The sequence below is a fragment of the Podarcis bocagei genome (genome assembly GCF_964188305.1).
Source record: "Podarcis bocagei genome assembly, chromosome: 6".
Classification (NCBI taxonomy): Eukaryota; Metazoa; Chordata; class Lepidosauria; order Squamata; family Lacertidae; genus Podarcis; species Podarcis bocagei.
Genome location: NC_138130.1, coordinates 38,380,160 through 38,394,125, shown reverse-complemented (window position 1 = coordinate 38,394,125; position 13,966 = coordinate 38,380,160). Strand labels below are relative to the sequence as shown.

General features: G+C 43.4%; 1 protein-coding gene across 3 annotated transcripts in view; it reads right to left on the bottom strand.

The window, feature by feature from the left end:
• The window catches only part of TBL1X (transducin beta like 1 X-linked), a 133,543-nt gene that overhangs the window by 86,198 nt on the left and 33,379 nt on the right, over window positions 1-13,966 (bottom strand). For all 3 annotated transcript variants that reach the window (XM_081197100.1, XM_081197099.1, XM_081197098.1), the window contains exon 2: window positions 5,358-5,436. The gene's annotated coding sequence lies outside the window, so the exon portion shown is untranslated. The remainder of the gene's footprint in view (window positions 1-5,357; window positions 5,437-13,966) is intronic.

Genomic DNA, 13,966 nt, shown 5'->3' with positions numbered 1-13,966 from the left:
ATTTGCATATGCAGAGCTCATTAGACTGGAATAGACCATAAAGTTATCAAGTCCATTGCCTTCCCCAGGGAGCATCATCTATACCTAACTCACCTCCTTAATTAACATTGAGCATCCATCATAATCCAAACTACAGAGCAAAACAAGAATAAACCAGGAATGTTACTTTAGATCATTCAAGCAAACGAGCAAAGATATTTATATCTGAGAATTTGAATGCTCTAGCTTTCTTTGGACACAGGTAGTAGAAAAGGAAATGTGGAGGCTAGATGGGAAATGTGCACACATTTTTCAACAACGATGTGTTTTGCAGGAGCGTTCCATATTGGGATTAACAGTTGCCGCAACAAAAATATTTTATTTTCTTGGAGAGGTATTTGGTGTTGTTTTTTTTTTAGAAAGGTTGCCTCCCACCTTCATTCAGGCAAAAAGCACACAAACTGGTTTCTTACATATCACACCACTCATTATTATTTTTAACACTTACTTTAAAATGTATCAATTATCCAACTGTTTTTTCTCCATGTATCTTAAAAGCGATCAAAAGCTTGCCTCCCATAAAGTAGCTTTGTTCTCTTACTGACTACCCCAGCACAAATATCATCCTAAATTGGGGGGAGCATACCATGTTGTTGTTTTTTTTGGAATACAAAGGCATTTCCCCTCCCCTTAATTAACTTGGCTCGTTTGTGAGGATCTGTTTAGCCAATCTAATTATTTTGATTCCAATTTCCAGCCTTATCAGGGGCTCAGTGGTGCAAGAAATCAAAATGCCTGTCTTCTCCATATGTGGCAATCTAAAAAGCTAACTGCTTCTCATTTGCTGAGCCATCACTGCATGGCCCAGGGGGCCCGTCAGAATACAATTTACGTTCAGTCTTCTAGAGCTGGCTTGAAAGGGTTTTCCCCATGTACTGAGGCTGAGCATTTCATATTATACCATTTCAGATATGCTGCTTCTTGTTGCATCATGTGTCAAACCACAGCAAATTCAAACAAGGAGCAGTGTTCTAGGAGAGACTTAAGCAAGTTCCTCCATTTATTTATTTATTTTTTAAAAAAGAAAGGTATCAGACACCTTTTATTTCAATATACTTTAAAAAGTCACAAAACCAACCTTGAAAAAGCCCTCTTGCTGGGACCAATTTTGTGAAACTCCGGAGCAGTAAACACACAGCAAAAAATAGCAACTGGGCAGAGGTTAATTTCACTGAGGAAAGACCCATTGTGAATGTAGCCAGCCAGCTGTCATTTAGGCCCATGTTTATTGGTCTTCTACATCACATAACCAACCTCAGAAACTTCTGGGTTGTGCTCCATCACAGCTTCGTGTTACATGAACATATCAGTTTCTCCAAGGAAATAGAATAACACAGAAGCACTGTGGCTGGCAAAAAATATGCAAGGTATTTTACGAACTCTCGCGCAAGCCATAATGTTGGCTAATATTTAAACGCTCAGTTCAGCCAATCAAGGATTTTGGCATTTTCCTTATGGGTCAACACAGCCTCTCTTCCTCAAAATGAAAAACTATACAGCTCTTGCAAGGTCAATGTCCAACAGTATTAGTAATAAAAATAGTATCAATTAAACGCCACAAACATAGTAAGAGTAATTTGCATGTTAGCGCAAGAGCTGTAGGCTTTTATTTTCTCCCATTTTTATTAGAAATATAATATGTTTGGCAAGCTGTCTGGCCTCCCTTATGATGATGAATGCTGTAACAAACAATTTGCTGTATCTTTAGAGAAATGGTCAATTCAATTACATTACGCCAGAAGCTCTCCTATCCCTCTTTGCCAAATGTCTTTGCTGTACCCTGCTACAGACAGCCCATTTGTATTCCAGCACAGTAGGACACTTGTTTTATTGACGCACACAGCTCTACTTAGGTACTATCAACAGAACACTATTTCACTCCTCCAGCTCTCTGTTTCCTACCTGCACGTCCATACGCTTCCCCCCTCCAATTATTAGGATTTTCAGCTTTAGTGACTCCAATGCATACGCATTACTAATTATGTGCCTGAAACCAAGAAGCTATCAGCAAACAACAACAACAAAATACTTTTGCATCCAATTATGGAAGAAAGCTCTTTTGGGGAGCTGGAGGGGGGGCGTCGGCAGTAGCAACACTTTCCAATTTAGATGATTTAAACACTGCAATTAAAGCAGGGCCTCAGATTCCGCCTTTGAGAGCACACCACTAATTGCTTCTGTTTCCCCCATTACTGCAGGAGCTGGTTTTCCTCAAAAGGATCAGCAAAAATGAGAACAGCAAATGCGCACACATGTCAGGCCAGGCCCCATCAGTAATAAACTTATTTTCAAGTCACCTGAAAAGGATGCCCACTATTTATACCGCAAGTTCCTCCTCCCTTCCTACCCTCACCCCCCCCCCAAAACTATCAGTCAAGGAATACCAGTTTAGCAACTCATTAACTACAGTCTCTCTTTTAATTTACTTTGGTTGGTGAGAAAACAGCACCTGCTCTCCACTACAAAGACTCACTGTGTGCAAAAAGGAGAATTAGCATTATGTCGACAGCTTCTGATTGGAGCCAAGCGAAATCCGGAGAAATATAAACCTATTCTATTTATCACAGGCACAGAATCATCATAAAAAGCAACCTGCTAGTCCCCAGGAATCACTTAAAACATTCAACCTCTAAACGAGCTTGTAAAACAACAGATTCTTCTTTGAAAGGCGTCTACTTCTAAATGCTTCAGCAGCGGTCATGATCAATTATCGTATTTACAACCTTGTAAAGCAGCAGTGTCTATATATTTAAACACCTAGGCTAGGCCAAGCACATGGACTAGAATTCCTCCCTACCCCCACTCAGCAAGATATACAGTAAATCTAATAAGAAAGAAGAGAGATATTTAACCATGGCTGCAAACTTTCATCTGTTCATTAGTTACAATTCTGCTAGTTAATCAGCTTAGTGCCAATTATTATCTGTGAGGACAACCACTTAACTGGTGGCTCCAAGAATTCAGGGCACACTTTGTTTTGTTTTACTAACTATCACTCAAAAAAGACCACAGCAAACTGGTTAACAAAGCCGGTAAACCAAAGTTTGGACATAACAAAACTAAAATTGCTCTGCTGCAATTTCTCTCATCTTATTATGGCTTGTTTTAAGTGGCAAATGCGTATTGCAATCAAATAAGTGAAACAAAGCAAAACGAATGTAAGTCTATACACAGTTGCATGAGAGTAGGCCTCAACGCAGATACTGTAAATTTCCAGGATTAGCTGCTCATGTATTTATTTCTTAAAACTTACAGGCAGCTTGGTTATAAAAACAAACACCCAAACAATCCTCCAAGCCCAAGCTGTTTACAAAAATGTAGTAAATGCTACATTTACTCAAGGAATACAACCAGTTGTTTTAATTCAACAGGGTAATAAACAATAATACATTTCATAGAAAAGTGGAATTGTGCTGTATGTTAATCTCTGTAGTAGAGGCAACATAGTTAGCTTCACTATAGGAAATGCAACCTTCACTCACTGCATAAATAATATGAAATCATAGCGGTTTTTGCAGTTTTCTCAGGTTCAGTAAATACTGGTGCAGCAGAATAACACTGGATATATCTTGATCACAATAAATATAGTTGGTATAGCAATCAGTGGCATAAACGCCGTAAATTGGACATGTTCATGAATAGCGTTGGGTCCCATGTACAGTGGTACCCCGCAAGACGAACGCCTCGCAAGACGGAAAACCCGCTAGACGAAAGGGTTTTCCGTTTTGGAGGCGCTTCGCAAAACGAATTTCCCTATGGGCTTGCCTCGCAAGACGACAGCCCATAGGGAAATCTCCGGGACAGCGGGGAAGCGCAGCGCGTCTTCCCCACTGTCCTCGGACCTCCTCCCGCCGCGCGGCATCGGAACGAAGCTCCGATGCCGGGCGGGGAGGGACGCCTCCTCCCGCCGCGCAGCATCGGAACGAAGCTCCGATGCCGGGCGGGGCGGGGAGAACGCCTCCTCCCCCCCCCCCGCGCGGCATCGGAACGAAGCTCCGATGCCGGGCGGGGGAACGCCTCCTCCCCCCCCCCGCGCGGCATCGGAACGAAGCTCCGATGCCGGGCGGGGGAAAGCCTCCTCCCCCCCCCCCCGCGCGGCATCGGAACGAAGCTCCGATGCCGGGCGGGGGGGGAACGCCTCCTCCCGGTGCGCGGCATCGGAACAAAGCTCCGATGCCGGGCGGGGGGGGGAACGCCTCCTCCCCCCCCGCACGGCATCGGAACGAAGCTCCGATGCCGGGCGGGGGGGGAACGCCTCCTCCCCCCCCGCACGGCATCGGAACGAAGCTCCGATGCCGGGCGGGGGGGGAACGCCTCCTCCCAGCGCGCGGCATCGGAACGAAGCTCCGATGCCGGGCGGGGGGGGAACGCCTCCTCCCCCCCCCGCGCGGCATCGGAACGAAGCTCCGATGCCGGGCGGGGGGGGAACGCCTCCTCCCGGCGCGCGGCATCGGAACGAAACTCCGGTGCCGGGCGGGGGGGGAACGCCTCCTCCCGGCGCGCGGCATCGGAACGAAGCTCCGATGCCGGGCGGGGGGGGGGACGCCTCCTCCCACCGCGCGGCATCGGATGGCTTTCCTGAAGACTTGGGGTGGGAGGAGGGTTTTCCTTCCCACCGCCAACATTCAGAATGCTGTTCTGAATGTTGGCGGCGGGGAGGAAAAACCCTCCTCCCACGCAAGCCCCGGGAACAGAGGGAAAGCGCTGCGCGCCTTCCCCTCTGTTCTCGTACCTGTCCTGAAGGCTTGCGGTGCGGAGAAAAGCCCTTCTCCGCACCGCCAGCCTGGCAAGCGGTTTCCCTAGGAACGCATTAATTGATTTTCAATGCATTCCTATGGGAAACCGTGCATCGCAAGACGAAAAAACCGCAAGACGAAGAGACTTGCGGAATGAATTAATTTCGTCTTGCGAGGCACCACTGTAATGTCAAACCGTGCAGTTTGCCATCCTGGTTTAGAGGGTTTGTGAAAACCATAGTTTGCAGTTTGTGAGGGGAGTCCAGGAGCTCTTCCATATAACACCAAACAATGGTTTGCAATTACATTTAATTCAACTCACTGTTAAGTTATTCAGGCTATAACTTGGAAGATGGACATTTGCCCAGTGCATTGGACAGAACAGCAACAAAGTTCCATTTCATTAAACCTGAATTCACGCTATAATTCCCAATGAATAAGACTAATTGCTTTACATATTCAAGTACAATACACACTGGACATATTCCAACAAAAGTTAAGCTATTTTAAGCTCCACTGGTTTCAATTGATCATGCCCATTGCAATTATACAATAGGAAAATAATTTCAGTAATTCACTTACTCTGGGGGAGGAGGGGATGCTGTCAAATCCCCAGCTTTCCCCAATTTCACTTCAGGCCAGCTTTCTCTCTTTTGATACCCTGTTCAAAACATAAAAACAAAAGCAGATTTATTACTACTACTCAAGATTAGAACTACTCAAAATACTCTAAAAACTGAATGAAGAGAAGCAAAACCATATTATCCAAGGATACCGTCAATCAAAAAAGGCTGCTCAGATTACTCTTTGCATAGAGGTTGTTCTGAGTTTCACATTGCTCCCCATTATTTCTGCCAAGGTGGAAAGTTGCACAGATCATGTTGGCTGTGTTCAGATGTAATGACAAACCATGGCTTACCTTTATGAGAATGAGCAGGTATGAGTCCTGACGCAGTCATATACCCCTTCTTCCCTCTTGCACAGAGAGGTAGGAATCTTCTGGTCTCAGTTTGTGGAATCTTAGTCTCCCCTAGTTTCTCATCACTGTGCAAGAAGGGAGGGAGGGGAGTTGGAAGAATAAAAAGCCACAGTGTGCTTTCATGGCACCATGGTTTGGAGTTACACCTGGGCAAAGCAGTAGTGCCCTTTTTAAGTGTAGAAACTGAAAGAAGCCTTGAGCACAGATATGACTTATATACTCCTTATGGGGTAGTTTGTCCACCTTTGGTTCCCACCCTGCACTCAGCTCTCACTTGTGGCTCCTAGACACTGTCAGCATGAGACAGTGGCCATACCAAAGGAAACAGCTTCAACTGGCCAGCTAAACCAGGTCAGGGTAGCCGATGGGTCTCAAACCCTCAGTGAAGTAGGGACCTTCCCTGCATGTGAAGATAGGCTCTGGTGGATTGGGCAGATGAGACCAATAGCGGGTCCAATGGTGAAAGAGCCAAGCACCCGTGTGCGTTAAACCATAGCTTATTTTAAATTATGGTTTAATGTTTTGTGAAAACCAACTCACTGGCTGCAAATACAGAGCTTGGGCAAATCATTTTACTTTGGCTTCCAGCACTGCATACCATTTCTCAGTTCTAGCTGCAAATACATAATACTGAACTTAGCAAGGATGGGAAGCAGATTCTGGTTGCATTAAATCTGTATGCTCAACAACTGAAAACTTGATTATAGGATACAAAAGTTAAATGATGGTTTGTGCCCTGGTAAAAATTGGCTGGAATTAATAACATCCATGTTGCATGAATTGCTGGAGTTAATAACATCTATGGTGCATGGTGCATTCCACTGTCCTGCAAGTGCTTTCCAAACACAAAAGAGCTGTATGAATCAAGTATTCATGTGCAGAGGCTGAACCATGTGGCTGCATGGATTCAATTTTATTTTGGAGAGGACAACAGTTCAGTAGTCCTGCTATGTCATCCTTCAACTACTCTCCACGTTTGCTCTGAACAGCTGCTTTCCTTTCATTCTGATGACAATGGCTACTATTTATACCGGGGGGCGGGGGGAGTGCTCCTGCCAATTCATCTATGACAAGCTAGTGTTGAGCTGAATCATAAGCCCTAGCTTCTCAATCCCACTCGTGGTCTGTAATGCTCCCACTGCTTCCATCAATACTTCATGGCAGGGGCTCTGAAGATGGGCAAAGGTGACTCATTGGCCCCATTCAAACACAATGCTGCGCATCATAGTGTATTAATAGCAAGCCACACAATCTTCTCCCCTCTCTTTTTCTGTGGTCATTGAACGCTTTCATATCCAATTTCCATTAATCACAGTCTAGCATCTCGTCAGAACCCTAAACTGTGGTTTGTTATCTATGGTGTGGTTAAATAAATCTGCCTCGTAATCCATGATGGTTTATTTCAAACTTCGTTTGTCAGATTCAGACAATATAACAAACAGCAGTAACCTAAGCTGTAAACAAAATCTTCCAAACTCCTCCCCACAATTTGATGAAGAAAGGGTGGGTGGGAGAACCTGAGACTCACTGCAGCTTCATACTAAAATGATGGTTTACCATGGCATTTAAACCAGATCATTGTGTTGGTGGCAGGGAAAGGATAGCATAGCACAGGAAACAGGGACTTTCCTAGGCATTTTACTGACATCCCCTCTCTTCAAGCACTGTGCTACCTACAACTCACTTCTTCTGCAGTTGCAAAAGTTGGAAACAGCCCCAGAAAAGCAAGTGAAAAGCTCAGTTGGGGCAAGTTGAGTCTATTGAGCCTCACATCCTCGTGTTCATCAGAAGTACAGTGCTACCTTGGGTTAAGAACTTAATTCGTTCTGGAGGTTTGTTCTTAACCTGAAACTGTTCTTAACCTGAAGCACTACTTTAGCTAATGGGGCCTCCTGCTGCCGCCGCACCAACGGATCACAATTTCTGTTCTCATCCTGAAGCAAAGTTCTTAACCTGAGTATTATTTCTGGGTTAGTGGAGTCTGTAACCTGAAGCGTATGTAACCCGGGGTACCACTGTACTGAGTTTACTGAGTTTAGAATACTTTAAGTCAGAGGTTTTCAACTTTTTTGGGCCCCCGGCTCCCTTGACCAACTACATTCTTTCTGCGGCACCCCTGTGGGCCTCAGGAGTCCAGTTATTTCACTCCTTGCCTACAGAGCTGGCAGTCCCTCACTGCTTTTCAAACTTTCTCCCTTGTGAAATGTTCCCTCAACCTCCTCTGCTCTCCCATCTCCCTGGGAGTCCTCCGGGCAGCCACTGCTGCCACCCCAGTCTCTGAGCTGAGAAGTGCCTCCTCACATTGCCCCAAAGGGGCCTGGGAAGCACCTCCTGGTCAGCCCCAGAGGTACCATTCGTCTGGGGAGCCTGTAGCCAGAGCTGCTGCAACAAACAGCTGCACAAGCCTTTGGGAGGCAGAAACACAAGAGGAGTGAAGGAAACACAGAAGCCAGTGTTGCCCACGGCCACCATTCAAGGCACCTCAGGGTGCCACGGCACACTAGCTGAAAACTATTGCTTTAAGCTTAGAGAAGGCAGTATGTAAAGTTTAACAAACTGAAGGACATCATCCTCTTTCTACGCTCCTCCCAATGGGAACATGCAGATGGAGACAGATATAACCCTGCTTCAAGTCATTTACATACTGTCGTCTCTTGTACATTATTTACTACAAAGCTCGATGACGAAGCTCTTTGGTGACAAAATGGCGTCCGAGCACTGAACCACTGGTATATAACAAGTGGACTCTTTATTACTGCTTTTGCAATAATTTAAGAAAAAAAACTATATTGGAAAGCAACTACTTTTGCCATTTTTATGGACGTTGATTGTTTGTTTACAGATAGTTGCTTTGGTGATATTATGTTGTGTTTTTATCTTATGATTGCATAACATATGATTATGTTATGGTTATGTTATGATTGCAGTAGTCATTGTTTCACCACCCTGTTCATTGTTTTAGTGTATGAAAAAAGTCAAGACCCAAGTATCCCCAGGCCTACACCTCCAGATGGTGGAGACACCAGGCGCCATCTTGGCAGCTTCACTTGGTTCAAGTGGCCAATAGCCAGGTACAATTTCAAACACTGCTTTCAATATCTATTTATTGTTACATTTACATCCCACCTTTCCTCCAAAGAGCTCAGGGTGGTGTGCATGGTTTCCCCTGTCCTCATTTCATCCTCAAAACAGCCCTGTGAATTAGGTTAGGTTGAGAGGCAATGGCGTCACGCAGTGAACTTCATGGATGAGTGAGGGTTTAAACTCTGGTCTCCCAAGTCCTAATCGAACACTCTAACCACTACACAATACTGGCTTTCAATATGACCACTACTGTAAACAAAACCCAACTAAAGAGACTTACAAGATACATAAAAAATTCTATTCAGAAGAAGGAAAACTTGTCATAAGAACTTAACCAATTTTTATTCAAGTAAAATAATCATCAGTGGAAAACATTTCGGTAAGCAACTTCTTTCACAAATGTTTACTGCAGAGAACCTTGCCTCTAGAATAGTGCCTATAACCCCTTTCAGGGTGCAGGCTCCCCCAACCTGATAACCTCCAAATGTTTTGAACTACAACTCGCATCATCCCTAGCCAGCAGTGACCAACATCTGCAGGGCACCAGGTTGGCGAAGGTTTGCTTAATGCATGTATTTCCTAACCTCACATCCTTCCTTCTGAAAACATGAACATGGATACCAAAATGTCCCTCCTCACCCCACCAAAGTATGGTGAGCTGTGAAAGAATCTAGATAGACGTTAACTGGAGATCGTCCTGAAAATACTATCTGAAGAGCCAGCCAGAGCCCTAAGGCATTTCATGCTGATATGTTTCTGTGCTGGGTAAGAATTTAGTTGCAGCACGCTCCAACTGCAGACTAAAATCTCCTTAAAACAATTTTCCAGTGACATTACCTGCTACTTTGGTTCAGTTCAGTTCAGTTCAATTTATTGTGTCTCGCAAACAGGCATTACACACATGAAAATAATAACACGAATATGTTTACATTCACAGGACTACTTAAATACCAATAATTTGCAAATGTATAAGTGTATTAGCAAAATCCTAACAAATACTCACAATCAACTGTATTTGAGATGCATTTCATATTTTATATGAGGCTGTAATGCTATACTCGCTTACCAGGGAGTAAGTCCCGTTGAACTCCGTTGAAATTGAGTATAGGATTGCATTGCAAGAGTATTGTAACTGTTTTGACTTGGAATCCATTTGGTGTAGGTCCACTGATGGACAGTATCTATCAGCAGAACAGCTAAGTGGGCAAACTCCCCTCCACAGGAAACTCCAGCCCCAAAATTGTCTCCCATACATTCTCCCATTTTGTCATCAGACATACACATTTTCAATGCAACCACTTTTAATGTTTTGTTGTTACCTAGAGAACTTTATTAGGTGACATACGAATACTGTTAAATAATACATTAAAACTATATTTTATTTTAGAGACACATAATTGCACATATAAAGCAAAAACCCGTAATGTTGGTCTATAAAAACTACTGGGGTTTTCTTCACAATCATCTGCCTGTTGCAATGAGCTTGAATAGGGCAGAGAACCTATTTGCTCAAAGATGTACAAATAAATGGTTATGTCAACATAGCAATTATGCAACATTTTCCATCCTTAGATGTCCTAATACATAATAAAGGAAGTAATGATTAACTCAGTTTTACAGAAGCTTAGCAACATCAGTGCTATAAAGACAACATTTTGAAAAGCAGATATGTAGAACGGCTTTATGTTTGATGCAAACAGCTGAGAGGATACAGATGTCAGGACTGGGCCAGATCAATGGATACAACCATACCCAAAACTCGCCTAGAGCAGAAGTTGCTGGACTATGATTCCCATAATTCCTGATCAGTAGGGCTGATGTATGTTGGAAGAAGGCTACAGGGCTACCCAACCCTGCCCTAGAATATGTTCTTGAGCTTGAGAAACTGAAGCCCGAAGGACAAAAATGCAAAGGATTCTGCTCTTTTGATCAGGCATGGGAAGAAGGCCTGGGCAGTCCAAAGGCTTCATACTTCCTGCCAATCTCAAGGGCCAGTATTTTGCCCACCTGCCCAATTCCATTCTGAGCCTAAGCGCACACAGGCAACGCTTGACCCTCTTCTGCTTAAAGCCTCAAAGCCCTTGACTGTAAGAGTGGTTTATGCTTCCACTTATGCCTTTGAGTTGCGCTTCCTCTTTTTAGGGGAATTCAAGAGGGTCCCTCCTTCCCAGGAGAGAAGTGAAAGCAGTCATAAAGGCCCAGAATCAGATGTTCTCTTCTTCAGCGGACATGTTTTTGATGGAAAAAAGACCTTTTTAGGGATTCCAAATCATAGTACAGTTGTACCTTGGTTGACAAACGCCTTGCGACTCAATCGTTTTGGCTCCTGATCGCAGCAAAACTGGAAGTGAGTGTTCTGATTTGCAAACATTCTTTGGAACCCAAACGTCTGACACTGCTTCCTTGGCTTCCGATTGGCTGCAGGAGATTCCTGCAGCCCATCAGAAACCACACTTTGGTTTCCGAAAGTTTAGGAAGTCGAACGGACTTCCAGAACAGATTCCGTTCGACTTCCGAGGTACCACTGTATTAGAATCATAGTACTGTAGAGTTGGAAGGGACTCTGGGGATCATGCAATTCAGGAATATGCAGCTGTCCAATACAAGGATCAAACATGCAACCTTGGCATTAACAGCAAAGAGTCTCACAAGGAAGACAAAATGCCACATGTGGGCTGCCCAAATTTATGTTGGGATACGCACTTACATCAGAAATACGCCAGAAAATGGCCCAATGAAAAATTGCCAAAAGGGGAGCATATTTTGCAAGGAGAGAGCAATATTTACAAAAAGTGCTAAGTACCTGTATTTGAAGTCACCACCTAATTCAGCAATTCACTGACTAGCCCATTAATGAATTATGCTTCATAGTGAAACTATTTGAAACAGACACCAAGCAAAGTAATGTTGATGTTGGGCCCTACATTTTGTTTAATTATTCATCTACTCTAATTGTGTTCTAAACCAGAGAAGGGGCGTCATCCTTCATTGTATACAAAGATCTGTGCAACTTCATTTTCATTAATATTCTGTAGTACCCAACTGTTATTATTATACATTATTATGCATTTTTCAGAAAGACCCAATTATCCAGACCCTAGATCCTGGGATTATTGAACTATTATTCTTCAATTCAAATTAAAAGAACAAAGAGCAGATTAGAGTTGTAATAAAAATGAGTTTCTTGACTAAAACCCCATTCTAAAAATCTGTACAGTAAAACCTTGCACCCCTCAAAGTCTATAAATAGTTATACAATTCTGAACCAGATTTATTTCTCGTTATCTTCACTTTCTGGCTTAACCACCATTGTTCATCCTATTGCTCCTGAATATTAAAAGTGCATTTTAACCATACAAGCTCATCAGGTCATGGCTATTATGAAGTATGCGTGCATGTATGTATATTTGTATGTATCTATAAAGCATTCGTGCCCTGCTTTTCCATTTAAATTTCAGCCAACAAAAAATATACCGAAGATTAAGCACACAGGGATATCAAGTTTAAAATAAATAAATCACAAAACTGATTTAAAATATTTATATCTCAGCTTTCTGTAAAATGCTCAATATAGCATTCCAGGAAATATAAAAACTGACAAACAGTTCAAGAGGCCAAATGCCTTTTGAAATAAGGTCTTCACAAGATGGCAGGAAACCATCTCAGAGAAGGGAAGGCAAACTTATCCTGGTAGGGAGTTCCTCACCCTAGGCAGAACCACAAAGTCCCCTCCTGTACCCCAATGAATCAAACTTAAATGTTGAAGGGACATAGAAAATACACTCTTTGGTAGATATCCCAGTCTTAAAACACCAAGGGGTTTAAATTTAAGGACCTTCGCGTTGAAGCATATTTTGAGTTAGGCCAGAAGCAAACAAGGCTGTTGCAAAAGGGAAGTGACATGCTCCCAGTAACTAGCTTCAACCAAATATCTAACTGCTGTGTTGTAGACTTAGCCATCAATTGTTAGGAAACTATCTGTCCAGGGACCCTGGGAGACCTCCTCTGAGGATGAGGCATGGGACTCCAGAGAGAATCCCAGTACAACTGGAAGAACCTGCTAGAGTCCTAAGACATCCAGAAAGACTGTCAAGGGCACCTCACCAGCCACTCACCACCCACAATCACTACAATAACCTCTACGGTCAAGCCCTCCCTCGACCAGCTTCAAGATTAAGGCAACAGACCAGTGGAAAGCCCAGAGTCTGCTAGGAAGTTTTAGCAACAGTGGTCTCTCACAGAAAAAGGGTTTGCTCAAGAGAAGGAAGAAGTTTGAGAATATTCAGGGGTGAACAATGATGTAGCTGGTGATCAGAATGAAGGGTTGGCGGTGAGGAGATAAGCCTCATTTGTGGGGAGAACAGCTCCAGCTCCAATCCTGAGTCACAGATATCAACATGTCCTATTCCACTGCTTACCTTTCCTGTTCTCTGGGCCATTTATATTGTCAACAACTAAGTTTGCTAGAGAAGCACTTGGATAAGGAGATGGAGATGTCTGTAGAGGTCAGAAGACCAAACTCCACTGTTCGGCACATCACACTGTATCATGAAGATGAAATGTCTGCTGGCCAGAAAATGCCTATCATTTGATTGTCCCATGGCCAAAACATCCCTTTGTTGCCTCTGGGGTAGGTGGACCAAACAGAGCTGGGAAGATGGTGCAAAAGTTGTAATAGTTTAGGATGACTTAATCTAGGAATTAGGTATTGGGAAATGTGAATATTCACAGGTCTGGAAAGTACACCATCGAAGATGAGAGAAGGTCATGAAACAAGTCTAATAACCAGGAAAAAAACCTATTGTTTCCTTGCCATTCTGAGATTTTTCCAAAGTGAAGCTCCTGACCACAATTTTTAAAACAAATCCTGATTCTAGGCTTATGGGTGCTCATACATGATAAAGATGTTTCCATGTAGGCTGATTAAAAAACCCCAGCAAAGGTTGGTTTTGTTAAGTCTCAGCTGTGCTTTATTTGGTACCTCTCATTGTCTGAGATACTTAGAACTGCATGCCAACTGTACAATCATGCAGTGTTAGAATTTGCTTCCATTATGTAACACAACTGCTGAGCCGCAGAACATTTAAGAACTAAAGAATGAAAAGATAGCCCTAATTAAACAGTCAGT